The sequence below is a fragment of the Rana temporaria genome, chromosome 1 (genome assembly GCF_905171775.1).
Source record: "Rana temporaria chromosome 1, aRanTem1.1, whole genome shotgun sequence".
NCBI classification, from domain to species: Eukaryota; Metazoa; Chordata; class Amphibia; order Anura; family Ranidae; genus Rana; species Rana temporaria.
In genome coordinates this window covers 550,219,232-550,234,543 of record NC_053489.1, presented here as the reverse complement: position 1 = coordinate 550,234,543, position 15,312 = coordinate 550,219,232, and the positions used below count along the sequence as shown (strand labels likewise).

General features: G+C 40.7%; 1 long non-coding RNA gene across 1 annotated transcript; it reads left to right on the top strand.

Moving 5' to 3' along the window:
• The first annotated feature begins 798 nt into the window (after nucleotides 1-798).
• LOC120925001 lies at nucleotides 799-1,727 on the top strand. The gene is made up of 3 exons (XR_005746512.1): nucleotides 799-1,114; nucleotides 1,209-1,413; nucleotides 1,550-1,727. It is a non-coding gene; the product is annotated as an uncharacterized LOC120925001 (long non-coding RNA).
• The last annotated feature ends 13,585 nt before the right edge of the window (nucleotides 1,728-15,312 follow it).

Sequence of the window (15,312 nt, the reverse complement as noted above, 5' to 3'; positions counted from 1 at the left end):
AAGGCAGAGTATTGCAGGGGTTAATGCAGGGATGGCTGAGCAGGGATGGATGGATCTGTGACTGCAATAGTCACAGATCCATCCCACACTGCTGCTGCCATCCGCGCTCTCCTCTCACACTGTACCGATCGGTACAGCGAGAGGAGGGAGGAACCGGCGTCATCAAATGACGCCGGTTTGTTTACCTGTGATCGCGCCGTCATTGGACGGCGCGATCACATGGTAAAAGACCGCGGTTGTCGGTCAATTACCGAGATCTGTGAACAGAATTTTCAGTGTGCGCGCCCGAGGCGGCGCGCATTACTGCTTCTGGTGGGCGCCGTTAAATAACGGCGACCCCCAGTTAAGCAACCACCTTGCCGCCGTTATATGACGGCGGCTGGTGGTTAAGTGGTTAAACACACGCAGAGTCTCAGATGGAGACCATAGAATGCTGCAGGCAGGTTGTCTGAATCTGATCACAAGTTTACAAACAGCAAAATTATTATTACATGTACATCAAAAATACATTACAATCTTGATAATTACACTGTAATTATCAAGATTGTAATGTATTTTTGATGTACATGTAATAATAATTTCAGATTCAGATTCAGATTCAGACAACCTGCCTGCAGCATTCTATGGTCTCCATCTGAGACTCTGCGTGTGTTTAAACACCTTGCCCGGTTTGGGGCCTATCGGATGCCCTGTTCAGTGTCTGTAGTGCTTCCCCCTCTCAATTTAGTAGGGCTCCTCCATCCACTGCCAGGGGAGATGAGCACTCACATAGGTGACATAGGTGTCTGCATCGAATGCTCTACTCTCAGGCTCAGCTGATCTGGAGAAGGCAGGGACTATTGTGGTTAGGCTTTCCTCGCTAGTGATTTGATCACTAATGACAGCTGCTCTGTTACAAGGAGATCATTCATTTCACCTGGGGCTGCATCATCAATGGTAAGTTTATAAGGGAGTCAGAGGGGCTTGTCCAGCAATCATTTCCCTACCCTCCACTGTTGGAGAGGGAGGTCATTTTGGTCTCTGACCACCTTTTTCTTTTCTTTTATTTTTGATTTATTTTTCATCTCCACTTGGAATGCTGGTCTATCCATACTGAGCCTACTGATTAGGAGTGGTGAGTACTTTTTGGTGCTCTTTTGTTTCACTCTGTGTTTTGTTGCTGGGTATTGGTCTAATGACCCTTTGTGTTTATTTAAATTTTCCCTTAGTTGTGATACCTCATATCCATTCTTGGCTGCTGACACTTTTTATGTGAATACGTTTGTTATTTCACACACCCCTCATGGTCTTGGAGCCCTCTGGGAGTGGGGGAGACCTATGGGCATTGAGCATACCATCTGACTTGGCCACATTGGATCCGGCGCACACACGGGCTCTCTGGGGACGATCTGGACACTCCAAGCTTGGGAGAGGGTGAGTTTCCTTTTCCTCCCCCCTGCATGTTGAGCTTCCCATTTCCTCCCCTCTATTGTCCACATGCTGCAGTGTCTGTGTCTGGTAACAAGTATTTTCATTGTATATATGTATTTTCTTATATTTCATCTTTCAGAAAAACCTCACTGCTAATGTTCCCTGAAGAAGGATGTATTACTAAAAGCATTTGAAACGCGTTGGAAACGACCATCCATATACCCAGTTTTGTGCTGGGGTACATGATGATCTCATAGCAGCAGTTTTTTCCAATTTTTTATTTTAGATGTTGACATACTACTTTGAAGTGTTTATTCTTTGACTATTTTTGTAATACTATTTTGTAATAAATTTCTATATTTTTATGACCCAGTTGTCAACATACTTGTTGTTGCCCTAAAAGTCCCACCTCCTTTAGAGGTATCCATTTTTTGTAATGCCCAAACATTTACCCAGTATCACTATTAGATATGACCGCTTCCCACTATGTATGATTGTTAAAGCGGAGTTCCACCTTAAAGTGGAACTTCCGCTCATCTGATTCCCCCTCCCCCCGGCACATTTTGGTATCCTTTCCCACTTCTGGGAGTCCGGGCCATGGCCCGTGACATCACCGTAGGGCTCCCTCCTCCTCCCCCAGCCACTGGGCCAATAGAAGAAAGGAGCTGGGTTCTCGCATTTGCAGTAGGGTTCCCGGCATGAAGCCGAAAGGCAACACTGCTGGGTTCTCTTACCCGCAATGGCGGCGGCATCGACGGACTCCAGGACAGGTAAGTGTCCTATTATTAAAAGCCAGCAGCTGCAGTATGTGTAGCTGCTGGCTTTTAATTTTTTTTTCCCGGAACACCGCTTTAATGACACTGGTGGCTGGAGGTACCACAGCTCCTTTAACAACTGCAATGTCATCGGCCCTATTTACTAACAGGGCATCCTGATAGACATGGATCTCCATTACCGGGAAACATAATAAATGATGGATGTATATTATGGAAGATTTTTTCTTTATTAACCTCCCTGGCGGTCTGATTATGGCAGTATTTTTGAATGTCAAAGCGATACATTGTTTTGCATGAAACAGTAAACAGAGCTTATATAGAGAAAATCCAGTATTTTCAAATCCATCAGACTGTTTTGATGTTGAATTTTAAAATCAGTGGTGTTCGATCAGATCAGCATCAATTTAACACCAAAAGAAGGTCAATTATTTTTAAATACTGTATGTTAGTATATAAACTCAGTTTATTGTTACAAATAAGTGTGAAATGCAAAACTCCGGTGGGTGTAATAAGATATCCGCTTGCTGCCTTCTCACTGTATCTGTACTGTGGCTGAGTGCGAGGTGTAGCAAGATGGCGGCGACAGAACGTCACTTCCGTTACAAGATATGAAGGGTTGTCTAATCTGACGGAACACCAGCATCACCAGAGGACATAGTGAGAGGACATCGGGGATCGCAGGGACAAGGTAAGTATCACTACAGTGTAATACCGAGCGTGGCTCGGGGTTACCACTTTTGGTACTAAAAATTCATCGCGAGCCACACTCGGGATTACCACCAGGAAGGTTAAGACTTGTCAATAACTGTGTTTGGCTCCATTTAGGTGGGGCAGATCCGCTCTGCTTAGCAGGGGATAAGTCCGCTAACCCCCTGCTGATCAGAGCAGAGCATTCAGTTTATGCAGAGCAGGCATGGACCAAGCCCACTCTGCTCTATAGGCAGTCAGGTGTAAATGGTCCAACTGTCCGTCTACACCTGACTACCTCCGATCTGATTCACCTACATGGAAGAGGATGGATCCTCTTCCATTTGCTTTTTGTAGTGCCTCGTACACACGATCAGAATTCCCGATGTAAAAAGTCAGACGGAATTTTTTCATCGGATATTCCGACCGTGTGTATGCCCCATCTGAATTTTTCCGTCGGAAATTCCGACGGAGTTAGAAAGAGGAACAGAAAAAATACAGCGCTAAATAAAACACACCTAAAATAAGCATCAACTAAAAGTGAAAATACACACTAGTAACAATACTAGTAACTAGTTACTAGTAACCAAAAAATGTAGCTGCCCTTTTTTGCTATTGGAGTTAGAAAGAAATTCCGTTCGTCTGTATGGAACTCAGACGGAGAAAAAAACATGCATGCTCGAAAACAATTTGACGCATGATCGGATATATTGAACTTCATTTTTCTAGGCTCGTTGTAGTGTTGTACGTCACAGCGTTTTTGACAGTCGGAATTTGGTGTGTCCGTCTGTATGCAAGACAGCTTGAACGGAATTCCGTCGGAAAAACCCATCGGAGTTTATTCGGGCGGAAACTCTGATCGTGTACAGGGCATAAGCCTGGTTGGATCGGGGGTAGGCGGGTTTAAATGAACACAAGTCCATTGGACAAGATGAATGGACTGTCTAATCAGGTCCGCCTGAAAAATTGACAGACGGGCCTGATCGAAACGATCATGTGAAAAGGGCCTTTGTCTTTATTTACACTTTACATTTTTTTGTGAATGACCCAGCCTACTTGTAGGCAAGTGCAGACTCTATTCTCCACTGCAGGTGGTGCTTGACCGCAGCAGCAATGCAGATGGGGGAGGTAGTTAAGAGAAGCTGTGTTTCTATTTAGGACATGTTTTATACAAGTGGACAGGTTAAGCACAGGTTCCCCATCTGACATGGACAGTGCGCTGACAGGGAGAGGTACCGGATTAGTAGAGAGAGATCAGGGACTATATCTACCTTTTCAGGAAGCTTCCTGTTTGGGTCAGACCGACCAGACTGCACTTTGCTCCTTGTGGCAGATGCTGTCGGCATCCTTGAGTCTTCTGACCACTGTCAATTCTCTTCATAGTTGTAAGTGGCCCTGGAAAGGTAAGCATCTCCACCGGGCTTGTTTGTGCTGTCAACCTGTTCTTTCAATACATTGTTCTTTGCAAATGGGGACTCTTTCTACCTGCCAAATCATGCTGCACCTACCCAACATACTACTGTCTGTCCCCCTTACTCATTCACAAAGGAGGTGCTATCTGGGGGCCTCCTTATTGTCAAATGGGAATCCCAGATTTCAATATGACCCCTATCCCCAGACCCTCATGAACCTTATGCCAGCGTTGTGGAGAAGAGGCCATGTTCTCCTCATGTAGCCTTATATGGGTCTGGTGTAGATTTTTTTGGGGGGTGACTTCATGTCTTCATTTTTGCATGGTGTTCCCCCATAAAATGTATACAGAATGGGGGATGGGGGAAACCCCCATGCCATTGTTTGTGTGTGTGTGTCCATCAACATCTATATCAGACACTCATCTAAGATAAGATGAATAGAATCCTCAGTCGCGGGGGCGTGGCCTGGACGTCGATGGCGCTGGACGTGTTCTGAGGGAGCTCTGCCTGTCCTAAACGAATCGATAGCCATCCGGTACCGAATCAGGATTCTATTTGCCCCAAACTTAGAATCCGGTACCCGGGACTCTCCATAGGCCGCATCGTTCCTTTTTGGGAGATCCGGATGATTCGCCAGCTCACTGGTACATGAAGAGGCCTGATCCCTCATAGGATCACAGCGGCCATTTTGAGGCCTACAAAGCCTCGGACATCACCGAGCTCAATTTTGGACGGATCGGCGGAGCGGTAAAAAAAAAGAAGAGGAAGAAAGGGAGAAGGGAAACAAGAAAGAACCCCTATCCACGTTATACCGGGCTGCCTGACTCATAGAGCGGGCGCCACTGGGAGAATACCCGTTCTTCAGCGGAGGAGCTACCCGCTATAGTGACGGACACCGAGGCCTTTTACCTCACGGGTGCACAATCACCATAATATGGCCTAAGTAGACACGGTCGGGTGGAATAGGGATTGCTGACGATCCGATCGTAGTGAAACCCTTACCTGATGCCCTCCACTCTGCGGGTGATATCCGGATCACACACCCCATCTTGAAACTGGAGGAAGGACTCGTTTGCATAGTAGGAGGCCCTATGACGCAGATGGTATTACTGATGCTGAGGTAACGTTGCCATCTTGTGGCCTACCAGTATACCGACACAGGACACTCAAAGTGAGGTAGATATTGCAGCAATTGAAAATTTTCCCTCATTAAATCTGCATATAAAAGACTAGCCTTCAGAATAAGGTAACCCTGAGCCATATATAGGTCATTAATATACTATCTACAACACCGTGGATGTGGGAGACTAATATTCAAACATATTGTTCTAAGGCTAGCAGAGACCTTGATTTTTTCCAGATAAATAGGAGATTCACTGACAGGATTCATACTAATAATATTAACAGAGGTATAGGTATACACAGTGATCCTTACACCCTGTGGGGTGTCAAATTATCACCTCAGAACTGGATGAAATACCTTGGAAAACATTTATCTTTTCTATAAACTGAGGATTATCCTATGATTATCCCTACTATGGGAATTTACTGAGGTGTTTCAACGCACCGTCTGATGTTAGTCGACATGAGCTGCAATTCTATATGCTAACATGAAACCTGCATGATATGTAATTTGAGGCGTTTTTATGAAGCTGGTCTTTTTACAATACTTGCTATAAAGGCTCGAAACTGGGTTTGGACTGATCACATAATTAACGCCCATTGACTGATGATAGTTATAGGTCTACTACACCTATAGGAGCTGATATTGGAGTGAACTGTAGATTCTAAACTATAAAGCAACTTTACTCATACTGATACGGTTTCTTTACAGCGCTTCTCATATATGAAGGGGAAACAGGTTAAAAAAAAAAATAAGAACTCAATTATCAAAGAGTGTCTCCTTGATATGGACACCCCTCCTATTACAGGTCCTCAGGTGTCTATGGTGGAACCTCAGTTAACAGAACAGTTCTCGTCTCATGTGCCGCCCTCCTCATCATCTCCTTTATTAGGTTCATCTACAACTACAGCCTTATTTTCATCTGTAGTTCGGGAGGGCATAATACCCGCAATGGCAGAACATGGGATTTCTGTGGTGCCTCCCTCACATGACCCTGTACAAGTGACTGCTAATACTGAAAATGCTCCAGAAGTTTTTTTCAATGTTGCTGATCTCTATAATAGGATCTCTGAAATGATGGAAAGGGGTCTAGCTCTTACGGCTGAGAAAATTACTAAAGATATTAGGGCAGACTTCCAATGTCTTGGCAACAGGATTGACTCGGTGGAACATAAATTGGACACTAACGTTTCGAAAACTGAACAACATGATGACCATATCCACTTCCTACAAGAACAACTAGAGGCCGCTCAGGCTAAAATTGATGATTTGGAAAACAGGTCAAGAAGAGAAAACTTTAGGGTTAGGGGTCTACCTGAGTCCATTATGGACGTTCATTCAGCAATACGAGACATTATGAAAATCCTCCTTCCATCTATGCCTGATATAAAATTAGAAATTGATAGGGCTCATAGATCATTAGGCCCACTAAGAAAAGATGGCTTACCCAGGGATGTGGTGGTCAAGCCTCATTTTTTCTCTACCAAGGAGGACATTATGAAACGGTCCAGACAACAGGAGAATCTTCAATACCAAGGTAATACCATACAAATATTCTCTGACATTTCTCCATATACCATTCAGAAAAGAAGAGCAATGAAACCGTTATTGTCTGCCCTCATCAACAAAAACATCAAATATAAATGGGCTTTCCCCTTCGCCTTAAAATTCAATTATAATGGTAGGAACCATGTGATCCATAGTCTCCAAGAGGGTGAAAGACTTCTGTTTGATCTGAAAATTATTTCTTTTGAACCTGCTATGGACACTACTCCACCTCCAGTTCAATCTACCAAGAGAAACACTCCTACTAGTCCGACTCAGAATCCATGGAACAAGGTCAAATACAGGAAAATTGGAGGTGACCAAACACCCTGAATATTGAATAGACTTACTCAGGACGTATTTCTTATTCTTTAATTCAGATGAATTTTATCCCGGATTCTTTTTTTAAAAAAAAGGGAAGACTCCGGGATTACATATCTAGTTTAATGCCGTTTTTATTTAGATTTTTCTCCTCTTTTTTGGTCATCCTATGATTCAAATGCCTTTTTTCTAAAATTTGTTTTAAGGTGTTATGTTTAATTTGTCGGCAACTGACGACGGTGAGGTATTGAACCTCAACTTACCTCTTGTGTCGACACTTTGTCGACCCAATGGGTAAGAATATAGTCCTTTTCTGGGACTATGCAAAAATTTCTTGTTTGAATGAGGGAAGGAGAATCAATCTCTTCCCCCATTCTGGGTCACGAATTGACCTTGCACGATCTAATAGTTTATTGTGCTATATGTTTTTTTATTTTTTTCTTATTATCTCTCCTTCTCATTTCTTTTTCTTTCTTCTTACTCTCTTCGTTTCTTCAGCCTGCCTGCCATTGTTCGTATTTGCGAGACTATTGATGATATCTGTACGGTCCTGCATGTTCATAGATGTCGACAAGACTTATGGCTGGATCGAATGATGTATCTAAACCCCTTAGTGTTGTTACTCACAACACTCAGGGGTTGAATTCTCCTGTTAAGAGGCGCAAAGCTTTTCAAGTATACAAATCTCTCCGTGTAGATGTGGTTTTCCTTCAAGAAACCCACTTTCCTAAACGATACAACCCTTCCTTTATGCATGCCCACTTTCCATTGTTTTACCTAGCTAAAGCAGAAAACAAAACTAAGGGTGTGGCCATTTTGTTTTCTAGGTATTGTAACTTTAACCTGACTAAAGAATTTGGAGATCCGGAAGGTAGGTTTCTATTGTTACAAGGTACCCTTGATGGCAGACTATACACATTTATTTCTTATTATGCTCCTAACAGAGGTCAGAAAAAGTTTTTCTCTCAGATGCTTGACACCCTCCGACCATTTATGGAGGGGATCATTCTTATGGGTGGAGACTCTAATCTAGCTTTTGACACGGGATTGGATAAGTCCAAACCTTCTGTCAATGGAATCGTCAGACCGACTAAACTTAGTCTACAAGTAGCACGCATTCTACATCAGTCTAGATTAACTGACATCTGGAGGGAGTTGAACCCCAAAATTAAGGACTATACTCACTATTCTAACCCTCACCATTCTTATTCGCGTATAGATCATATATTAATCTCTAACCATCACGTGCCAGCTGCCATTAAGTCTCACATAGTTGATGTTTCTTGGTCAGATCACTCGATGGTTATATTGTCACTGAGGAGTAGTGTTGAGCAGAATATGCCATATTCGATTTCGCGATATATCTCGAATATATATTCGAATATTCGAGATATATTCGCTAAATTCGAATATTCGGGATATTTTATCGAAATTAAATGATTGCGATTTTTCGCTATTGCGAATGCGAAAATAATTGCGATTTTTTGATAACTGCGGTAGGAGCACTCTGATTGGCTCAGAATATTCGTGATATTTTATCGAAATATCGCAACATGCGAATGCGATATTTACTGCGCAATTTCGACAAATGCTGTAGGAGCACTCTGATTGGCTCAGAATATTCGTAATATTTTACAATACAAAATAATTGCGAATATTCGGCAAATGCGGAAGGAGCACTCTGATTGGCTCAGAATATTCTTGATATTTTACAATACAAAATAATTGCGAATATTCGGCAAATGCGGAAGGAGCACTCTGATTGGCTCAGAATATTCTTGATATTTTACAATACAAAATAATTGCGAATATTCGGCAAATGCAGAAGGAGCACTCTGATTGGCTCAGAATATTCTTGATATTTTACAATACAAAATAAAAAGTGTTTTGCATTGGTGGTGATTCTTTACTCTATCCATCTGTCACAGCCATTTGTCAATCAAACACCTTGAAGATTGAACACGTTCATGCTGCATGCTTTGGACTTTTTTTCACTTCACATATCAAAGACATTTTTATGAAAGATTATTTTTCTATTATTGGGACTATATTTCTTTATATATTTGTTTCACTGTGTATTTCACAAGTTATTTGCGCTTGCTTATTTTATAATTTGCCCACATGTCTTGTCACTAGACATATTTTTTATTCTTGTAGAGCGACTCCATTTTCTGTCTTGTATTAATTTATGTTGTATAACATTTTTGAGTTGCTGCTGTATTCTCCCCTTTTTTTTAAGGTATGCACAATTTTTTCCTTCTTACAAAAAAAAATAATATCAAACATACAAATATTCATAACAGAAACATACACAAAGCCCCCCCCTTTTGCATCAGAGACAATCAGAGTTCTCCTACCACAGTTATCGAAAATTCGCAATCATTTTCGCATTCGCAATAGCGAAAAATCGCAATGTTTTTTTCTTTCAATTTGGCAACATAAAAGGATCGCCTCAGCTTAGCTACTCGGCCCAGGGTCTCTAATCATACAAGCAATGCTTTTAGACGTCGATAGGATGTGATCTGTTTTAAAAATCAAATTGAAAAAATGCGAATATTCGGAATTGCGAATATTCACCGCGAAATTCGAAATATAGCGCGATTTCTCGAATATGCTATATTCGAGTCGAATATTCGCAATGCGAATATTCGTGAGCAACACTACTGAGGAGAGAGGACACTTCTCCTAAAGTGTCTCATTGGACACTAAATAAGTCTATTTTGAAGGACCCTGCCCTAATGAAGGATATTGAGCAATCTCTTCTAGAATACTTTAAGCATAATGATACAGGAGATGTGTCCCCTGAAACTCTGTGGGCTGCCCACAAGGCTTCTATCAGAGGCAAAATTATACAAGTGGCCGCTGGCCTCAAGAAACAAAGAAACATAGACATAAGGAAGCTGGAAAACAACTATATAGAGCTCCGTAAAAAACATAAATCTGATCCTCTTAACTTTCCTACTCAGGCACTTGATGCAGCTAGATCAGCCCTAAACTTGGTACTTACCACTAAAGCTGGGGAAGATATGAAATGGACTGGAGCTAATTTCTATAAATTTAAAGATAAAATAGGCCCGATGCTAGCTCATAAACTCTCTCCCAGATTTCAATCACGATCTCTCCCTAAAATAAGGATGACTGATGGTTCTCTTACCCTGAATCCTAGGAAGATAATGGAGGCCTTTCATGATTTTTTTTCTAAGCTTTATGCATCCACTGACGATTCTTCTTCAGAGGGAATGGATGATTTTCTAGACAATTTGAATCTACCTCAATTGACTGAAATACATAGAGAAATGATGGAGTCTCCCATATCAGCTGAAGAAGTATTGTTAGTAATTAAAAACCTGAAATTAGATAAAGCCCCGGGCCCTGATGGGTTTTCAAGTGCTTATTATAAAACATATTCGAGCATTTTAACACCCTACATGGTTAAATTTTTCAATCACATGACCGGTGGAGTTCCCATAGACAGGCAACTTAATTTAGCTTATATTTCGGTTATCCCAAAGCCAGAAAAAGACCATAGCCTGGTGGAAAACTATAGACCTATATCCCTCATTAACAACGATCTTAAGATACTCACTAAGGTAATGGCCAATAGAATGTCCTCTTTCATTGGCCAGTATTTTAGTAAAGATCAAGTAGGCTTCATAGCTGGAAGGCAAGGTCCTGATCAGGTTAGGAGGGCTGTGGATCTGATCTCTATTTTGAACTCGGGTTGGACTGGTGATACTAATCAAAGGGGAATGCTTCTTTCTATTGATCTACAGAAAGCATTTGACTCAGTATCATGGCCATTCATGTTAGAAGTGATGAAACGTTGGGGGTTTGGCACGAAATTTCTTGGAGTCTTATCTGCACTTTACTCTCACCCTAAAGCTAATATACGCTTTCAGGGTATTTTTTCGGAACCTATTGAGATTCATAGGGGTACTAGGCAGGGTTGTCCTCTGGCTCCCCTGGTGTTTGCAATAGTTATGGAATCCTTGGCTATAGCTATTCGTGAAAACACAAACATCAGGGGAGTTAGATGTGCCAAAATGGAGCATAAATGTGCCTTGTTTGCAGATGACCTTTTACTGTTTTTGACCGCTCCAGTTACATCCCTACCGGAATTATATTCTCTTTTAGACAAATTTTCTATGGTTTCAGGTCTAACTGTAAATATGGCCAAGTCTAGGGCCCTCAATGTTTCTCTCTCTGAATCCACAGTTTCTCTACTGAAGGAAAATTATGGATTCAAATGGGACACCTCTTATATCAAATACCTAGGTATATATTTGACCCCCAACATCCAAAACTTGTATTTGGCCAATTATCCACCTATGTATAGAAAACTTGAGAAAGATTTGAGAGATTGGGGGACTCAGAATATAGGTTGGATTGGTAGAATTAACTCGGTTAAGATGACTCTTCTCCCTAGGCTTTTGTATCTTTTTAGATCATTACCCATACCGATAATTAAAAGTCATCTAAAATCCTTTCAAGGAAAGATTATCAAGTTTATTTGGAACAATAAGGGTCCACGCCTTACATCTCGCACTCTCTATAACTTACCTGAACAGGGGGGTCTGGGGGTACCCAACTTATTATGGTACTATCAATCAGCAAGATTGGCACAGTTATCGGAAACTTTTCTTAAACATGAACGCCCTGACTGGTTAGATATAGAAGAGCAGGCAACCCCGAATCTAACGATAGAGGAGTTAATGTGGAGTCCTACCAAGAATAGGCCTTCTATTTTATCTCCGACTCTCTCAAACTTTTGTTTTATGGGATTCACTTAAAAACAATCCCTCTCTAATTTCTAAAGGCAGACCTTTATCGAGTGTTTTTCTAGACCCACTCTTTATTTCTAAAATTGAAGTAGATTCGTTCAAATGGTGGCATGACAAAGGGTTGTATCGTATAGGCCGTTTTTTTTCGCGCTCGGGTCCACTTCCTGAACAACACTTCATTGACAAGCTAGGTCTTCCTGTCTCAGAAAAATTAAGATTTTCTCAACTACATGACTATGCACAAAGCCTATGGGATAGTGGCTCGATATCTGGACTATTGACACCTTATGAAAGTAATTGTGATCAGGGTTTAATCAGGAAGGGGAATATTTCAATCATATATCAATCGCTTGCTAATAACTGCACCAAATTACCTCATATGCTGGCCTGGGAAAGGGAACTTAATATCAACTGGGATTTATCTGACTGGTGCAGTAATTATACTAGATCCATTAAAGGATATGTGAATATATCCCTTGTAGAGGCTAATGTAAAAATTTATACTAGGTGGTATTTAGTTCCCGTTAAACTGGCTTCCATGTATCCGTCAACTTCGCCCCTTTGCTTCAGAGGTTGTCAGGGATTGGGGTCTATGGTACATATATGGTGGGAATGTCCCAAAATACGTGGATACTGGAATAAGGTGTTCAACATAATAAGACGTGTCACAGGCTGTAATTTGCATCAATCCCCCACTATCGCTTTACTTCACGGGATGTTACCCCAAACCTCCAAGGTTACTAGAAAACTCATCCTATACATTCTGACAGGTGCCAGGATCACAATTGCAGCTGCGTGGAAAAAATCTACTGTCTCCATCCGGTATATGAAACAAAAGGTTACATGGATTATGGAACAAGAAAAGAGGGTCTGTTCCATGTTGGATATGTCTACTCTTTTCCATGAAATATGGGAACCGTGGATGAAATTTATGGGAATATCTTTTATCCCATAAAGGCTGTGGTGATATTTATATCCATAAGACTATGTTGTTCGTTGGCAGGCAGGCTGCCATCTCTTTTTCCTTTTACTTTCCCCTGATCTTCTTTTTATTTTTATTTTCTTCTCTTTTTCTCTTTTCATTGATTGTTATTTGATTTGATAATTTTGTTTTTTACACGAGGATAACATCCTTGTTATTTCTCACTCTCAGAGTGTTATGTTTAGAAAAAAAAAAAAGATATATATAAACATTTGTATTAGCCTATGTTTGAGTTATCTAAAGATTCCACCAAATTTTTGGGGATGTTAGGTATGTTAAGGGTATTGAAAATATATATTTACAGTTACTGGTGGGTATTGGTGATAGTTATTGGAGGGAGGAAAGGGGGATTTAAAGGTTTGCTTAACCTCTTGGACACAGACTGTTCCCAGTGGGGGTGTCAGAGAGGTCTTTGTTATACAGAAATCCTGCCCTTTGTTCGTTCCATGAAATTAGACCCAGTACACACATGGGGTTTTTTTTTTTTTTTTATTGTGTGACAACAATAAGTCTAAGGAATTATATAATATATGGAAATATCCTTTTATTTATTTAATTATAAATTATTGGTTATACCTAGCTTTTCTTTTTAACTATTACAATCTGTTATACTCTCACCGTATGGTGATAGCATATGATATGGCTGTATATGATAGTCAGTTTCTATGACAAGAACATCTTCTATGTAAAGCAATGCATTGGATTTATTATTTACTGTGTATTACTAAATTGTATACTGCTGTTTTAGTACAAATGTATGTACTTTTATTGAAAATAAACATAAATTTGAATGAAAAAAAAGAATCCTCAGTCGCTTTGTTTGTAAACAAAAGGAAGTGGAGCATTTGGTCCTACTGACTCCCGATTGTAAGACCCCTTTCACACTGAGGAGTTTTTCAGATGTTTTAGCGCTAAAAATAGCGCCTAAATACTGCCTGAAAAACTCCTGCCCTGCAGTCTCAATGTGAAAGCCTGTGGGCTTTCACACTGAAGCGATGCGCTGGCGGGACCGCTCCAAAAGTCCTGCCAGCAGCATCTTTGGGGCGGTGAGAGGAGCAGTGTGTTTACCGCTTCTCCACTGCTCCTTCCCATTAAAAACAATGGGACAACGTAGTAATACCGCCAGACAGATGCAGATGCGCATTGCCGGCGGTATTAACCCTTTTTCGGCCGCTAGCCTGGGTTAAAAGCGCACCGCTAGGAGCCAAAAACCGCCTCAATTCCTACGGTATAGCGCCGCAAAATGTCCTGGTAAATGTATGTCTCTCTGTATTAAGCTTTAAGACTTTTTTTTTATCCTGCCAACGTAATTACCCTAAGCTTACAGGCTCATTTACATATTATCAAATCCCATTTGTTTTTGCTGTATTTTCATCATGTCTGTCAGTGGAAATCCTACAGCATCTCCTTGTTGCAGATGTCAAGTAATACGCAGTATACAAACAAAGCTCTGTGTTTCAATCACACTTGTGTCAGTGGGGATTTTTCTTTAATAAACCTAATGCACTTTACCATGCTTTCCACTTGGGAGAGTTTCATAAACAGAATACATCAAGTGCGTTGCTTTCTTTGCTTTCTACGCATTCATCATTTATCACCGAATGCTTTCCCTCATTCTTTCATTATTAAGTTTTGTTTTGGAAAGCAGAAGTCATGATTATTTAAATTAAAATACAGAAAAAAAAAAGAACCCCCTAATTTTTGGAACAGAATTTATATAAGGTTATATGCTGTCCTCATTTTACAGACTATTATTTTGCAAGGCCAAATATGGTTTTATTTCTATGCAGCTCACAGACAGAAGCAAAAAAAAAAAAATGTATTTTTCTTATTATAATATAGTTCACCCCATTGTTTCTGCCCTGCCAGCAACCATTGCTTCGTATTTCTTGCGACAATGAAAAGACTAAACTAGTTTTCTCTGAATTATTCATCCTGAACCCTCTCTTTATTGTGAAATTCTGTATTAGTCAGAAAAAACATTTGCATAGCAGTTGGTTACTATGGTAATTAATTTAGTGCTGGTGATTGCATTCTTGATTCATACTCATGGCCACATTGCTAAGTATCTTCTTCCTTAATGACTGACCCTAGGCTGAAGCAGAACCCCATTAAATGTAAATTAGTTGTCATAACTTTACATTTATTCAAACAGAGAATAGAGCGGGTGAAGCAATCAGGACAAGTATTAGTAAAGTTTCATTATAAAATAGAGAACTTCCATTAAAGTGGTTGTATAGGGTGTTTTTTTACTTTTACCTACATGTAAGCCTAT